Genomic DNA, 16,789 nt, shown 5'->3' with positions numbered 1-16,789 from the left:
AAAGACTGAGAGACAAAGAAAGGGAGGAATGAAAGAATAAAGGAAAGGAAGCAAGCAGTGAAAAAAAAGAAAGGAAAGGTAAAAGGATAGATTGAACAAAGGGAAAAGGAAAGAACAAGACAGATAGGAGAAAGGAAGGAATGAAATAATGAATATAAGAAAGAGAGGGCTGAAAGAAGGAAGAAATAAAAAACAAGAAGGGGTAAATAAATGATGGATGGAAGGAAGAAAGAAACAAAGAAAGTAACGAAGAATGAAGGAAAGAAAAGGGTAAAAAGACGGAAGGATAGAAAGGAAGAGGAGAAGAATATAGGATGGATGGACTCAAGAATTAAAGAAAGAAAAATATCAAAAAAAGACAGAAAGAAAGAAAGGAAGGAAGGAAGGAAGGAAGAAGGATAAAAGGAAGGAAGGAAAGAAAGGAAGGAAGGAAGGAAGGAAGAAGGAAAAAAGGAAGGAAGGAAGGAAAGAAAGAAAGAAAGAAAGGAAGGAAGGAAGGACAGAAGGAAGGAAGGAGGAAGGAAGTAAAAAAGGAAGGAAGGAAAGAAAAAAAGAAAGAAAGAAAGAAAGAAAAAAGAAATAGAGAAAAATATTTTTTTTAAGGATAGAAAGAATGAAAGAACAAATTAAAGAAAAAAGGGAAAATAAAAAAGAAAGACAGTAACAAAAAAAATGAAAGAAGAGAGGGAAAAAACAAAGAAAGAAGGAAAGAAAGATAGGAAGAAAGCTAAAACTATCATAAATAAGTTATTAGTATCTTTTTGGCTCAATCAAAATAGCTACAAAAGAAAGTCAGAAACCAAGTGTATCAACACACACATAAATGCATATGTGGGGCTCATCTGTATTCAGACGATATCACCCGAAACCCGATCTGTTTGAACCAAACAGAATTGAAAATTTTTCCTTTTACTGCTTACAAATGACAGAGTTACTCCAATTTTTAGGAAATATGGACATTATAAGAGCCTTTCATGAGTATGAACCATGAATTTTGACAGTTCTTTGAAAGATTTCTGCCAGAGTTTAACCAAGTCACATGAAGTTTCGTTCGCGCAGCCAGTAGAGAATTTACCACGTACATGTAGGTTGTATGGCTGGCTACATGTACACTGTATCTACTCTAGTAACACTTACCTGCGATTCATTCTGTGTGTGAATGATAGAATTTATCGGGGGAAATTGTTTGCAGTGAATTTGACCATTTCTGGAAAAGTTATTGGCCCAAAAATGGTTTTAATTGTTGGTCATGTCGGACCCTTCAAATCTTGCTATTTTTGGAAAAATTACTGGCCCGACATAAATATTTTTAACTGGTCATGTCGGACCAGTAAATCTTCCTATTTCTGAAAATATACTGGCCCAACAGCGATTTTTACCGGTCTGGGACCGTCGGACCGCCGCTAGTGTCAAGCCCTGATTAATTGATCTTATTTTTTGTTATGGTTTATGGTGTAATGGATCAAATGTTACAAAATAAAATCATAGATGCACCCTTAAACTGACCCCAAACTTATTATTGAATGTGGAGTGTATGTCTATTCTACATGTAATTTCAAAGGGATTGGTGTTGGCTCAGTCGGTAACGCGTCTGCCCGTCGAACCAAAGATCGTGGGTTCGAGTCCACCCTGGGTGGATGACTGAAGCCAGTGCATTGTGTGTAAATGTCTCTCCCATATTCATAGATGCAGGCTATGTTACAATGGAAAACACTCCGTCCCTCGGATAGGACGTTAAATGGAGGTCCCATGTACATGTAGAGGAGAGTCACCAACTTTGCACATTAAGAACCCACTGCATTATTTGTATAAGTGTAGGGGAAAACCCCGGTGTAGTGGTCCACGGCTGTTTCATAGTGAAAATAAGCTTGGCGCCCCCTCGCGGCCCAAGTGCGCATATGCATTTAACGTTGTTGTGCTGCGATCTCTACAGGGGCGATGAACAAATCTTTGGCGAATGTTGTGGCATTTGGTGCTGACACGACCAACTCTCTCTGTCTGTCCCCAACAGTTTATTTATTTCGCAAGAATTCCGTGGAGGAAACATTTTTTTCCATGTTTGAAGTCGTAAGTATGGCAATGGGATTATACGTTTTCTGTTTTTTTCCATTTTGTGATGATGTTTGCGTTTGCATAATCCAATGTTAACTCGCAAATCTGGACCTAATTATGGAACTTTATAAAGTCCAAAATGTAAAAAGTCCGGTTTGTCAGCATTTCGTATTTATTTTAGTTTTGTTTTCATTGCACTGAAGATTCATCTGGCGCAATTTTTCGTGCGACCCAACATTAGAATTTACTTTAGGTTCATTTTTCGATACAGCACATTCTGTTTGTACAGGATGTGGGCGCCGCTACCTCGGGTGAAGCCGGGCAGGGCCGGGTCGCGGGCCGCCTGGCTGTGTGGTCAGACACCGCTCATGTACACAGCAGCTCAGCTGCGCTTCGTGAGCTGAGGCAGAGCTAACCCAGGGAACTCCCGTCCGCGTCGCGGGCGGGAGCCCGCCCAGGAGCTTACCGTGTAATTGACCATACTCAATGGTCTACAAGGGTAGATTATGGTCAAAATATCTAGCAAGATAAATTATGAAAACAGAAATTATGCACTAACCACGATTATATGGATGATGGTCTAACGAGTGGCAGTTTTTCAGACATCTGGGCACAGACTGGAACCTCAAAAAAACGAAAAGTTTTCTCCTACCCCCGTCTCGATCAGCCATTTTTGTTATGAATTGCCACTTGTTAGACCTTCATCCATATACCGTAATCGTGGTAAGTGCATAATTTCTGTTTTCATAATTTATCTTGCTAGATATTTTGACCATAATCTACCCTTGTCCCATGAGTATGGGTCAATACATGAGCTCCTGGGCGCCGGCGGGCCGGCGCTCCCTGGGTTAAGGCAGAGCTAGCTGAGCCAGACTGCCTGAGTGAGACTGAGAGTGCATTTGCTGTACATGTAATGATTTGGCTGCGCCTAATGCTGCCGAGTGCTAACTTTGACTCGTAAAAAAGGGTATTTCACAGTCTTGGTCTAGACTCTTATTTTCACAATCATGACAACACTTGCAATATTTTTGGCCATTTGTTTTTTTTTTGCATACAAATTTACAGTCAGTGTTACCCATATCTGTGATACTGCGGCTACATTGACTACACCGCACTAGTGACTAGATTCAAGGCCAGCAGTGCTACTGCTAGTTAGCCTAGAGGACTCAGTGATCATATTTTTTATGATTTTGATATTGCCACTTGATCAAATGACAATATCAAAATCATAAAAAATATCACTGAGTCCTCTAGGCTAAGTGGTAGTACGAGTAGGCCCTATACATTCTAGATTTTTCAATTGATTTTTTTAGGGTGGGTTAGATTCTGCTTGAGGTTTGAGGTTTTTCCAGATACATGGGGGGGGTATTGCATTAAAAATATGCTGTACTGCATAGAGTCTATACGGTGGGTCCGGGGATTGGGTTTGAAATGAAGGATTTTGTGTTTTTTTATTTCTTTAGATTTTTTAATTGTTTTTTTTAGGGTTACATTCTGCTTGAGGTTTTTTCAGATACATGGGGGGGGGGGGGGGTATTGCATTAAAAATATGCTGTACTTCATAGAGTCTATACAGTGGGTCCGGGGGATTGGGTCTGAAATAAAGGATTTTGTGTTTTTTTTATTTCTTTGTTTTCTCAATCTTTTAGTTTCAATGAATCTATCAATAACACACATTGCTACATTTATTCACAACAAACTATACACACATAGGTCAGGTAGGCCCTAAATTTTAATTTTCTATTGTATCAGACCAAAATATACATTTATTATTATAGTTCATACATGATAGTTTATCTCCGCACGTGCTTCTTTGGTGGCATTTCTTGTTTACTAAATTTCATCATAAGATGACTTTCATTTTTCAAAGATCCTTTTATCTTTAATATAACATGTCTTCTGTGTGCACATTTTGTACAGGGAAGATTAGCATAAATTCTGTTCGTCTTTTTTATCATCATGATAGTTGTTCTCTGGTGAAACAGGTATTCAAAGAATTTCTTCTTTTGTTGATTTGAGTGTTGATACGTCATATTTAACTAATATCACCAACATAATCTGAAAAATCTAATTTCTCACATGAAAATGACATTATTACCAATATATTTATAGGTTTTTTTATTTTATGTATCCTTTCAACTAGTTCCCCTAGTCTCAAAAATTGAAGGAAAAAATTTGTATGTTACATCAGAGGTTAAATCTAAATCATACCTATATTACATCAGATAAAATAAACATCTAAAACAACTGCCAGCTATTTTACTTTTTATATAAAAAATTGAAAAATTATATCACACAATTATTAGTAATCTACACATCTGTGATGTTACAAAATAGAATAATTTGAAATTTATATCTCCAATATCCTGACTTCTACATTTAATCTTCTTCATTTGTCAGTTGCTTGGTGATGGAATGAGTCATTTTCTGAAGCAATGAGATGGAAGGAACCTTCATAGCATCCAACAAACAAGGATTTCTATGAGGCATTGTGTTTTCCACATTGCAGACCTCTGTATCACCAACTTAAATGAGCCTCCACCTGTCCACCATGATCTCCCCCAAACTTAATCCACACCTCTTCTTCAGGAATTGCCCCATCGTGAGTTGTGAGAAATCCATTCCTGTGGAAAGATGATGGAACATGAACATAAGGGTAGGTTTTGATGATTTCTGCCAATTAATAGCTTTAGCTATGAAAAAAAAAGGCTGGCCTCCCTCAACATGTTTAAAGATATTTCTATTACTCTTTTTCGTTTGAGTCTTCTGGTAATGCAAAATTTGAGGCCACATTGGTGACAATTGGCACAGTTTAAAAACAAATAATACAATTATGCAAGTGCATATCAGATCAAAATTTGCTCAAAAACTTGTTTTAGTACAAATCCAATGCATTATTCTGTCTCCAGGAAAGATTTATGATTGTATATATTATTCTCACTTTTGATGAATTTAATCATGAATCTGGTGGCAGATTATAATATCTATTGTCATTTAAAGGTGCAAATGATCATGAATAATCCTTTGTGGCAATGTCCTTGAGATGAATTTATTGATTTCACATTCTTTATGATCATTAAAACTATTCAAAATAAAGCAATATTCTGGTGCTAACTTTTCTTTCTGTTTCTGTTGTATAACCACCTCCAGTCTGTGACTCTGCTCTGGACCTAGTGAATCACTGTTGACTGTCCATGGTTCAAGTGAGGATTGGCAAACCTGGTCATTTCTTGATTACCTACAGAATGCAATTGCAACATATGCAAAATCTTATGCAGGAATGGGGCTATAGCAGTGATGGGACACTACCTTTGACTGTGAAGATCAGACGATGCAATTCCTGTTGGTCAGCCCCCCCCCCCACCCCAAGGAGCCATGCACTGCCAGAGATCTTGAGCCAGGTCTTCAGTGGTTATCCATTGATAAGAAGAACGGAGATAATAAAGACAGTGAGGTCAGTACGACATTAATTCTCAGTGAAAATTACCTATTCATCTGTCTGTACTGTGGACCAATTAAGGTGCCCATCATTCATCATGGCCAATGTCTTTGCTGCATCTTGTTATGTAAATCTCTTTGAATGACTATTAAACAAGAAGAAGCTTTCTTCACATGTATAAGCTATAAAGCATATATACATAACAATTTTAATTTAATATTTTGATGGCCATTCATTAGAAGACCCCCCCCCCCGCAATTCAAATTTGGTGCTTTTAAATTCATCTGCCACTATACAGGTTGAAAGAAAATGCCCCCACTCACTTGCATGTACACATTGGGTTCATGGCTCCCAAAATTTTCACCACAAAGAAAAGGGGATAAGAAAAGGAAAGTAAAAGGGTGAAACATACTACTTTCTGAATATTGTGTCAATTTCTATCACAGTTACTATTATTTTAAATGTAAAAATTAGTCAATATGGAAGAAAATGCTTGAAGATGAGAAATCAAAGTGATTTGGATATCATAAGGGGATATATATTTTTTTCCAACTATAAGTAGATCAACATTTATACTTGTAAACCATTCTTTAAAAAAATTATGTTTTATCTATATTTCAAAGAAATAAACAAGTAGTATGTTGCATTTGTACAGGTGATGAGCTTTGAATTAAGATAATTCTCTCATTTAATTCACAGTGCTAAGAATTTGCGTTACTTACTGTTCCAGGTATCTTGTTGATTTCGACGTGACCATCTTCCTGACGCTTCTTCCAAACAATGAAACTGGAGGCTCTTTCCACGAATGAATGTTTAGCTGCTTCAAGTGTGATTCCAGCTTTTTCAAGAGCTTCTTGTTGTTCTACTTCTACTGGCCTTTATTGTAGTTAACATGTCCTGTGAATGTTTTTAGGAGGCCAGTTTTGCTACAAACACAGTAAACCTCAAGTTCACATATAGTTAAAAAACAGGGACTACTTGTAACATTATCTAGGAAAAAGTTCTACAAATTGGACATGGTGAAACTTTTCATTCATTATGTTTTCAGTATTTACTGAGGTACTCACTACAAAAGGAAGTTGGGGTCAAAAGGTCAAGTTTTTGTTCAACTTGGTCACATTCCTTTATTTCTGCATCAATTATGTTCACACTTCATCTGATCCCTGGGTAATACATGTACTTTCATTAGGATAATGGGTCAAAGGCCTAATGTTAATAATCAACTGCCTAATGTTAATAATCAACTGAAAATTACTTAGTCAGAAAAGGTGGTTTATTGGATTCCCTATCTTTTGCTTGTAATTATTATTTTTTTCAAATTTAGTATTTCTCCATCAAATCTGACAAATTCATTATTTTTTTATCAATAATTATTAAACGATGTCAGTAATAACAGTTTTGAGAAACATGTGCAAGTATATGTACCAATATCCATGTGCAGAATATTTGCTGGAAGGTTAAATGCTACAGTGAAATTTTAAAGTGCGCAACCATAGGATACGGGAAAAAAGTTCTTGCAGCCTTTGATGTACTTTTAAAGATCAAGATAGAATTCACCCAAAACATCTATTAGGTGTTAGTAGCTGAAAATATCCTAGATTAGTTCAGAACTATTCATCTGGAAGAAGAGACAAGTCAAAGCATTTTAAACAATTTCAAAACTTACCTGCGCTATATTTGTTTTTAATTGATATGCAGTTAGAATTGATCAAATTCTGATTGCAAGCTGACAAATTATATATATATTTTGTGCCCGCCGTAGCAACACTCTTGTTCGATTTGAAGTGTATTGATTAAGAAGTTATTACATGTAACAGTCTGTTAAAATTCTTGGTGTAATCGTCCAATCCAATCTAAAATGGGACCTACATATCATGGAAATCATCAAAAAATGTAACAGGAAGTTGTACATGTTTAGGCTTTCGAAGCAATATGGGCTGTCTCTATCGGATCTGAAATTGGTATACATTGGCTACATTCGTCCTGTTATGGAATATTGCACCCCAGTTTTTAATGGTGGGCTTACAAAGAAATATGTAAGAAGTTTAGAGCAAATTAAAAAAAGAGCTTGTAGAATCATGTTGGGCCCAAACTACCCGGGCAAACTACACAGATTATGCCAGTGCTTGCCTATCATGTGAAATTCCTACTCTGGAATACAAAAGGGAGAAACTCGGCCTGGATTTTGCAATATCTGTAACCAAATATCCAACATTCAGTACCTGGTTACCTCCTCCAAAAAACTTACCCATCAATCTCCGACATACTCCTAGATATCAGCAATACAAATGTAGGACAAATCGATTTCGCAGTAGCCCCATACCATATTTCATAGATCTCCTGAATAAAGACATGCCCAATCAATAAACCCATTGCTCATTTGAAAGCAATACCAGCCTACTTGCAATATCAAGTTTTTTAATGAATGAGGAAATCAACTTTTTAATATCCATATATTTTTATTGATCTTTTACAAACGTTTTCGTATTTTATTTTTATTATTTTTAATTTACTATTTCCTCATTATCTTATGTACATGTATATAAATTTTCTTTGCCAAAGTATTCTTGCCTATACACATATTTCTCATGTCAGTTTTTACAAAGGTTACTGTTTTTTAATGTTTGAAATATTTAATGAGTATTTTTATTGTTTTTACTTTGTATACATGAACAATTCAGCCATTTGGCTGCGACCCATGTTTCTAATAAACCTTGAATAGAATTGCATTGTATGTTAAATAGTAGGTTAAAAACAACTGAAAATATGTATTATAATACCAATGTATTATATTGTATCATAATATGAATTATGACTATGGTTTACATTTCTAGTCAGTTAAAATGCAAAGAACAACGAGATTCAGATTATTTTTACAAATTCAATAATTTTGAGAATATAAAGGAATGAGCTACATGTGCATGTCATATCCAATCTAATCAATTACCAGTAGTCACTTATCTGATTTGTAATTTATATTTATTGTATTTTTAAGTCTTGTATCATTGCATAAAAAAATTTATCCATGGGGTACTGAATTTGCCAGGCATGTGAAGGTGAAAGTATTTTTTCAGTGTTTTTTTTAATTGTTATACTGTAATTGATATGCATACAACAATGATAGATAACCAATTTTTATGGCTGTGTGAGTGGTAGATCACATGAAATTTGAAAATATTATGTTTTAAAATGACTGATTTTTTCATATTCATATTCAGGGAGTATATAATGCAGACCTGACAAGTGACCATTGTTTTCATTTAGGAGTTCAATCCCTTCTCCTTTCATCCATATTTTATAGCTTTTATAAAGTTACGAGGGTTTCATTGACCCAACAGACATGTAGAGATTGAACTTTACCTCCTACCTCAGTTGTTATACATGCTTATCAAAATATTATTTTATTGGAAGGTTTCTTTCAAGTAAAATTATTGTCTTGATGTTTATTTATATGTATATCTGTGCATGTAATGTCACTGGTTCAATAAATAAGTGGTTCAATAAATAGTTGAATGTGAATGAAACTCTATCCGTATCTAAACTTCCTAAAATATGTAGTAATTCACTGCAATTTTATTGTAAATTTTGAATAAAATTCGTTTATATAATCTTACTCTTTTTATAAGCAAGGGATGACCTGCCATGACTACTTGAGACATCTAACATTCTGCTGTATAATCAAGGATAAAGGCACAAGGGTGAGGCACATGTACTTGTATGCTGCCTGGCATGCTATATTTTGAGAATGACTCCTCGATTAGGCAGCCTTATCCAAATGAAAGGCCATTGTCATTAATACGCCACCCCCTTCCTCAATTTTGCCTTCTCCAGTGCCCCAATTGCATAAAAGTTAGTATTATGGTAACCTTGTTATCAAATGGTAACTACCATGTTAACACTAATCAAAGCCAATCAAGATCAAGGACTCCATACAAGTTGTATGTGCATGGTAAATCATAATTGTAACTTTTTTTATGCAATGTGGCCGATGTATATTAAATCCTTGATCACTGACAACAAACAATGAAACGGGACAAAGGCAGTATTGATGAAACTGAAAAACCAGAGTCAAAGGCAAGGTTGGAAGGGATGTCCCCCCCCCCTCCTCATTTTGAAAAAAATCTCAATTGAACATACTACTAATATAACTACAGGCCTATAGCCAGTTTTAGGAAATTGCATAGAAAATTGTCATCTGCACCCACTCAATTTTCAGTTTTTCTCTTTGCACCCTCTTGATTTCAAAAATACTGGACCTTCCTCTGAGGTATTGTGGGGTTGGATTGGCTTGGGTATTTATGACGGTGGGGGGGGGGTGTAATATTTCACCTCCACAATGAGAAAAAACATAGTTTCCATTTAAAAAATTTAACAAGTAAAGTTATTTTTAAAAGAATCAGTGACAATAATACTAGTCAACACCAGGGGCTGTGGGGGGGGGGGGGGCTGTGAGGGCTTTCTAAAACCATGTTCAAAAACATAAGAATTACCATATAAATATGATTATTGCATGGTCAGTCCCCATTTTCAAAACTTCCACGGCACCTAACACCACTTTCCAGAAGGGGGGGGACTGCCTTATCCTCAAAAGTAAGATGGCCCCGGGGCCGGCCCCTGTCTCTGGATCTAGTTCAGTATTAACAAGTCAGTGGCATACACAGGGGTGGGGGTTACAGGGGTTAAACCCCCTTCAATTTTTTAACCCTCCCACCCCCCACCACAATTAAAAAAAACACTATTTTTTATATTTAAGTTTTTATTGAAGTAAATCATAATCACAATATTTACAAATGATTAGCATGATGGAAAAGCATAATTTTTTTTTGGGGGGGTCATCAACATTTCATTCAGCTTGACCCACCCCCATCCCACTTAAATATTCCTACTTAGGCTACTATAACAAGTTATTTATTTTTATCATTTTTATAATGAGAAAGAGTTTGCCTATTTTTTTAGAGGACCGCCAACTTGAGCAATTCATGCCATTGAAAAAATAGGCCAATGTACTCTCACGGCTTATATGATGACAGCTAGTTAGAAGAAATAATTTTTTTCCATGATCGATCATGATCCGTGGTACATGTACTTGGTATCGTCGACTCGATCTCCCATTCTAAAATAGGCTCTCCCCAGGATCAAGTCTAAAAAGGATCACAAAATGCTGTCAGACGAACGTGAATCGTTTTAGTTGCAACATTTCTCTCAAATTTTAATTATGAGAAGAGCAATGGAATAATTCAAGTAGAATTTTCCTCTAAAACAAATACATTTGTTCAAGTGGTCTCGCTGTGTTTGGTCCGGTCTTGGACCTAACGTTAGATCTAGACCCATTTCCGCATTAAAAATGTGATCGATGACGTCCAGATAGTTTTGTTTACAAATAAATCGTAAATCGTTAGCGGTGGAGGATCGATTGCCAATTTGTGTTTATAAATTTCAATGATTCAAATCTATATAAAGTAAATTCAACATATCGTAATAATTTTTCTGACAAAACTTAACAAAAAATATCTAAAACTTCTAACAAACTTATTTTTATTTGAATTTGTTACTTTATTCATGAAATATACACCTTCCAAATCTTAAAATGAAACAATGATCGTGTTATAAGTTCCCAGAAGAAACTTGGCAACGTCAAAGACCGTATATGGTATTTGACGTGCATGAGTCGTACTGGGTAGCAAAAGTAGAAGTAAAAGAAAACTAATGATGGGTTATTGATGCCGATCGGATATATTATTAAGCAAGACATTATATCTTTTGAGACGTTGAGAACACCAAACCGGAGTAGTGTTTTTCAAGATATTATGCCTGAAATGGTCGCTCTCTGCAAGTCCCAGGGGCCAGGCTCATTCGCGATTGCACTGAAAATGTCACTAATAAGAGTGGAACTTTCAGGATTTATGTGAATATCATCAAAATGATAAGGATTTTCGAAATTTGGAATGTGATTTCTCGTGAAATTTTGGAGATACCATATGACGATGGAAAGGAATAACCTTAAAAGGTAAGGCAAACCTCCGAAAATGTAACTTTTTAACACATGTTGAATTGAAATCTTACAGTTGATCGTCGAGTAGTGTAAAAGTTGAAATAGCATATCAGCTGGCTGGGCAGCGCGCGAGGATTTCGTGCGCGCGTACTTGAAAGGGCTTATTTTGTACATAGCCTATGGGAGTGAAACAGCCGTGTGTAGTGGTCCACCTGCATTCCCCCAATCAGTTATATTGGGAGGAGAGACCTGCGGGTCATAGTGATTCAGTTCGCTTTTCGCCTCCCAGGCACAGGTGACGCCAAACAAATAATAATAATAGTAATAACTCTTGGGTATGAATGATGCTTCTTGATTAAAGGTTTCAATTTTATAGATTTGTTATCATTTGACACCTTGATAAAACATGTAGTTTCTATATTAAAGAGATACCCTATGGACATTCCACAGTTTTTGTGTGAATCAAGATCTGCACATATTTTAATCTATGCTCATTGAATGAATAGGTGAATAATTAGCTATAGGTATCAGCTTATTTTCCCTTGATCTGCACTCTAAATGCAGATCAGATTTGTTTTATTTAATGAAACTAATTAACTAAAAATAATCCATGGACCAGCTTTCAAAATGCCTCTACCACTTCAGAATACTTTACCTTGAAGTGCTGCGATGTACATACATGTATGACCTTGAGTTTCAATAAATTGGAGAGTGGATTGGAAATTTTCCTCACATACATGTAGATGCAAAGCTTTTCGCACATTTTTGGTGCTTTTCAACGCACATTTACTAAAAAAAAAGTGCTTTTAGTTTGAAAACAAGCACATGGACCCATAAACACTCTGTGGTATACCTTCCTCTAACGTTACAACTTTGTGCAAAATTTGGTATAAATGACATGGATTTTATTTTAACTGTGGAATGTCCTTAAGCTGCTGGCTCACTTCTTAATCAGAAAATCCTTTCTCACTACCTTCCTGAAACTAGTTTGGTGGAAACTAGTTTAACTTGTAATGAAAACAGTTGAAGCGATCTTCCAAACCAGTTCAGAAAACCACCTTGTGATGTAGTTTTGAAGATCGCTTTGCCTTGTTAAACTGGTTTTTGCGTAAGTGAGGATACAGCTGTTCTTTGGGAAGCGATCTTCGCATGTTTTGAGTGCACTACTCTACACGACAGGTATAGAATGCCTCTGCTGCGGTTTTGAATTTCGCGCGAAACGTGTCACCCCACTGAGAGCGTTTCCACAGCAACAAGATTGCTTTAGGTGAAGTGATTTTAAAACCATTACCGGATGATCAAATGGGAATGCTAGCAAAGCGATCTTCCAAACTGGTTTCCTGAACCAGTTTCCAGTAAACTAGTTTTAGAAAGTGTAATGAGAACAGTGTCAGAGATTACTTAAAATTCTTTAATTTTATATGTGTACATGTATTTCTTTTTCTGATTGTTCTGAAAATGGCATCTTAGAGAAAATATTTGTCATAAGAAATTCAGTTTAATGATTGCCAACATATTTTGAAACACCCTATACAACACTCCATTGTAAGTGATGGAGCCAATTATCATTGGTTCTTGAGTCTGGTCATTAAATAGTTACTGCAAATATTATGACATGGCTCCGATGTATGCATAGCACTCACACCAGGTCAAGAAATATTCAAAGATCCTCTAGACTATTAAAGTGGTATACAGGTTGGCACAGAAAACAGCGAATTATATTTAAAATTGTTTTATCCAAAAATATGTCAAACAACTACTTTATTTCAATCATGGTAAAATATATTGTAAATTATACACATGGGCCTACAAAAATATCTTGAGAATACAAAGTTAACGTTAATGATATATAAGTGAGTCTGAGGGATAAGACAAAAATAATATGTGAAATGGTTGTATAGTATCAACAGATCAACAGTATGAACATCAGGGGCGAGTGAGTGTTCTGGAGTATGGGTGTGATGGATGAGAATAGTTACTTAAAATGTTGGACCTTCATAAAACTTAGTTTGTGATTAGTTTACAATGTAACAACATATAAACAAAATTATATTTACATATCTACTTTGGTATTGTACATTGATTTTATGATTCATTTATTGATCCTTTTCTTCAATAATTCCATATTCACAAATTGTGTTTATATACATGCATATGTACATGTATATAAACAGGAATTAAAGTTGGTATACAGACTGAAAAATGCTGTATGACCTTAATTAGTTAAAAAAAGAAAATTAAAAAAGCAAAACTCGGCAGATTAAACTATTATCAAGGGAAGAGAAAATTGAATTGAATGAAATATAATCATTTGAAATATCCTGAAGCTTAAAGCAACTCTAATGGAATTTAAAAGTTTACATATATTTGAAGTGAGAGAGAGAGAGAGATAAAAATAAATAGAATAAATCAAGAAAGGTACATGCACATGTAGGCCTACAGTGCAAGTAAAAATAGAAAAATATATCAATTAAGAATACAAAACATTTATCACTATAAAGTGTGTTTGTGTGAGAGAGAGGGGGAGCGTGGAATAAGGGTGAGGGGAGAAGACGGTAGAAAGAGAGGGAGAGATAGAGAGAGTGAGAATAAAGGAGAGAGAGTGCAGGTGTAGGGACATAAAAATTGGAGAGTATAGACCTACAGTGTAACTGAAATTCTTAATTTTTATTGTCATGAAATTTATTTTGAAACACTGTGTACATCATGTCCTCAATATGATAACATACTGTAGCTATACTGATAAATTAGACCAAAAGTCAGAGGCCAATCTTATTAGTTAGATGCAAGCAATTAAAGGGTAATTAACTTTGAGATAGAGGGACTTCGGATTTTATTGATTTCAATCATTTTGTTATTTGGTTAAAATTTGCATTACAAAAGCTGAAAGCTTCTTAAGTGCATTTGAAAGAGTCAAGAAAGCTTTGGTTAATTAATTAATTACTGTTGGACTTGGGAGTGTAAATTGATAGCAGCTGCAGTTTGTAAATAAATATGAACTGTATCACTACTCCTGCTGTACTGTATGTGAAATTTAATCAGATTAACATGTAGAATAGTCTTGTATGTGATCTTCATGAAACCAGAAGGAAAATTTTGTTTACAAATGGAATGTATACATGTAGTACATAATTTTATAGTCCAAATCAGATATTTTTTGTTTTAAATGTTTGTCAGTTTTCAGTTGCTATTTCTGAAAAGGAGTGCAAATCTGAAGGTCTTATGCAACACTTAGCTTCAGCCAATATTTGCTTAACCTCACCCCAGCATTTTTCTTTATTCTCATTTAATGAGATAGTCAGTGATTCTCATTCGAAAACCTTCAGGCATCCTAAGCTGTTTTTGGCAAAGCTACATTTACATGTATGATTAACTCACTTTTAAAGGACAAGTCCACCCCAACAAAAACTTGATTTGAATAAAAAGAAAAAAAATTCAACAACCATAACACTGAAAATTTCATACAAATCAGATGTAAATAAGAAAGTTATGGCATTTTAAAGTTTCGCTTATTTTCAATAAAATAGTTATATGAACAAGCCAGTTACATCCAAATGAGAGAGTTGATGACATCATTCACTCACTATTTCTTTTGTATTTTATTATATGAAATATGAAATATTTTTATTTTCTCATCATTGTCGTGTGAAATGAAGTTTCATTCCTCCCTGAACACGTGGAATTCCATTATTTAAACATTTTGTGCTTCAGGCAAGAAGGTCCTAATCGTCAAATTCGTAAAAATTGAAATATTGTATAATTCAAACAATAAAAAACAAAAGAAATAGTGAGTGAGTGACATCATCAACTCTCTCATTTGGATGTAACTGGCTCGTTCATATAACTATTTTGTTGAAAATAAGCGAAACTTTGAAATGTCATAACTTTCTTATTTTACATCTGATTTTGATGAAATTTTCAGCATTGTGCTTGTCTGATTTTTCTCTATTGATTCAAATCAACATTTTTCTGAGGTGGACTTGACCTTTAAGGGAATAGAAAAAAATGCTAAATTCTATCTTTCTCCATAAAAAGAACACTTCCTCAATATAATAAGGATTTTGTTTGGACAGCTTTGTTGTGCCATTGAAAGAGTTGTGTTATCTTGGGAGGGGGTGACACATGCTTTTTTCCCTAAAATCCCTTAATATTTGGCACATGTACATTATGTGTTAAGAATCCCTAGACATTAATTGTAACTTTAAAAGGCTATTAACACTTATGTGCACATTATTTTTCTTATAAACCTTAACAAAGCTCTTTCTGCCAACTACAATGATCCTATTGCTCAATGGAGGAATACTCAGTAGAATCATGGACCTTCTACTCACAAGTCATAGTAGCAGGTCCATGGTAAAATTGAAATTTAGTAGACCACAGGCAAAGTGAGAGAACAAATTGCATGTACATGCCAGTGAGATATAATTAGAACACTTAAAGTAGGATAATTGAACCAGTAGGAGCATTGACAATGGGAAGCTTTAAAAGGGTGTCTCAAGTATCTGTCTCTGTTTACTCTACCAAGGTAGTGATCTACTCTCTTCATTTTCTCTGTCTTTAATGACAAAGCAAGGTGTTATTCATCAGTTTATAATGAAAATGTGGAACTGCATGGTAGATATGGTACATGTTCATAATCATATAAAGTTGTTCTTTTTTTAATATAAAAGATCTGTGTTTTCAGCACATTATATATAATAACCCATTTGTGTGATATGCATTCATATTTTGCTCTCATGCAAATAAAAAATAATTTGAGCAAGAATTTCACTACTATCATAGCCTTAAGAATAATGCATCCCTTCCAAAACACCAATTGATTCATTATATAAAATGTTAAAGGTTATTTTCTTATTAATTGTCTTAACTTCTGTACTAAAGTAGAATTAAAAATGGTTTATTGGAAACATGCAATAAAAATGATCTACTTGTACATTGCATACTTCTTAAAAAGCTATAGAATCTTGCTTTGGCTATGCATGTCTTGTTCAATTATAGCCCTGCTTCTCTTGGATCTAAACCCATCATGTGATTATTTTTGTAAAATATTCTTTTGATTTGATTTATTTGTTCTATGAATAAAATCCATGTCATTTTCACCTAACCTCAATAGAATGATGATACACCTGGTGATGGTCTGTACTCAAAAGAAGTAACTCTGCATAGAGTTACTTTGGTACATGTTTGGTTTGATTTTTGATTTGATATGTAGGCCATGATAATGACAATGATAATTCGTGCTACATTCTTGGACATTCTAGGTGCATTATAAATATTCTGACTGCATTCTGAGTGCATTAATAAAA

General features: G+C 34.8%; 1 protein-coding gene and 1 long non-coding RNA gene across 20 annotated transcripts in view; both read left to right on the top strand.

Moving 5' to 3' along the window:
* LOC121410272 (dynein heavy chain 3, axonemal-like) overlaps nucleotides 1-16,789 on the top strand; it is a 106,613-nt gene that overhangs the window by 10,203 nt on the left and 79,621 nt on the right. The gene's annotated exons all lie outside the window — the stretch shown is intronic.
* Nucleotides 1,847-7,971, top strand: LOC121410274. The gene is made up of 4 exons (XR_005969306.1): nucleotides 1,847-2,067; nucleotides 4,453-4,708; nucleotides 5,203-5,506; nucleotides 6,222-7,971. It is a non-coding gene; the product is annotated as an uncharacterized LOC121410274 (long non-coding RNA).

This window comes from Lytechinus variegatus, chromosome 3 (genome assembly GCF_018143015.1).
Source record: "Lytechinus variegatus isolate NC3 chromosome 3, Lvar_3.0, whole genome shotgun sequence".
Lineage (NCBI taxonomy): Eukaryota > Metazoa > Echinodermata > Echinoidea > Temnopleuroida > Toxopneustidae > Lytechinus > Lytechinus variegatus.
The sequence above is the reverse complement of the archived record's forward strand: the minus strand, read 5'-3'. Positions and strand labels throughout refer to the sequence as shown.